The sequence below is a fragment of the Limulus polyphemus genome, unplaced genomic scaffold (genome assembly GCF_000517525.1).
Source record: "Limulus polyphemus unplaced genomic scaffold, Limulus_polyphemus-2.1.2 Scaffold236, whole genome shotgun sequence".
Taxonomy (NCBI): Eukaryota; Metazoa; Arthropoda; class Merostomata; order Xiphosura; family Limulidae; genus Limulus; species Limulus polyphemus.
Window position 1 is genome coordinate 5,645 of NW_013665846.1, and position 1,252 is coordinate 6,896.

At 30.0% G+C, this 1,252-nt stretch overlaps 1 protein-coding gene across 2 annotated transcripts in view; it reads left to right on the top strand.

The window, feature by feature from the left end:
• The window catches only part of LOC111085100, a 34,934-nt gene that overhangs the window by 293 nt on the left and 33,389 nt on the right, over nucleotides 1–1,252 (top strand). The window lies entirely within an intron of this gene.

Consider the following 1,252-nt stretch of genomic DNA (forward strand, 5'->3'; position numbering starts at 1 on the left):
CTTTTAAAGTGTAGTAATTTCAGATTGTATTGTAATACAGAGTAAAGAAGAATAATTCATTTTGTCAATTGGGTTCTAAAGTAACTGAACCATCCTGTGTGGACTTTTGATGTAAAAGAGAATTATTTAAAGCTATGATTACAACTGTGGTAATTAACTGTGTAACAAACATTGGTATATACATTTGACTTGTTTTACTATATTACTTGAAAACAAGTGGACTGTGTGCTGTTTGTTTATTGTTGAAATTTATCAACATCAAGTCACAGACACCTACTGTAAAGAATCTTGCCCAAACATAAAAAACCTGACAAAGTATTCCTAAAATTTTTAAAAATTCCTAGAAATTTGTGATTTTACTAAACTTCCTAAAATAGTTGTCAAAAAAGGAGTTTTCCTGATTTTTATGTCTTACCAAGAACTAAATTGATATAAAGCAAATCAAAGTATATTATGAAGGTTCTGTTTCAGCCAATTTTTTCACTGAATCATCTTTAGCTTTATCATCAGCATATTTCAAATTAAAAATGGCTATCCATAGTACCATATCATCTATTGAATGTGGCGAGTAGTAATGAAATGGAAATCTTCTTACATAATAAAACAATTGAGTGATGTAGTGGTGCTTCTTTCACTTATATCTAGGTATGAGTAGGAAAGATGTAGAACTTTGCATTGCTAGTTTAATGGTAAAGTAAATATTCTGAAAACCAGCCTTGTCTAGGACAAAGTTGACTTCTTTTTAACATTTTGTCCTTTAACCCTCTCCGGATGGGTCACAGGTCAAAGGCCATGTCAGCACCTTTGTTGACTCACATTCAAAATCTTATTGAACTGCTATTTCATAAATTTATGTCAATAAGTTTGGTATCAAACTGTAGATTATAATTCAAATTTTAACATTATTTAATTTCTTAATTTAAAAGTAAATATTAAAAAACCACAGTTAAACATAAATTTTTGTGTGTCACGTGGTATGTTGAATGCAGCGCTGTTTCAAGTTAGATGCCTGTAATGTCAAAATACTAAGTCTATAGTTTTGTAAGAATTAAGAACTCAAATTACCAATATTAACAAGTTAGAATATAAAATAAGAACCTCATATCTTTTCTCTTTGCTGAGATATCACTCGTACTGAATCAAACAAAGTGGCTCTGCTCACCTCTTTCCATTTTTGAAATGGTCCCTTATATACACTTTCTTCAATATATGACGTGAATAACAAATCGAAAAAGCTCAGAATATCTCTCTA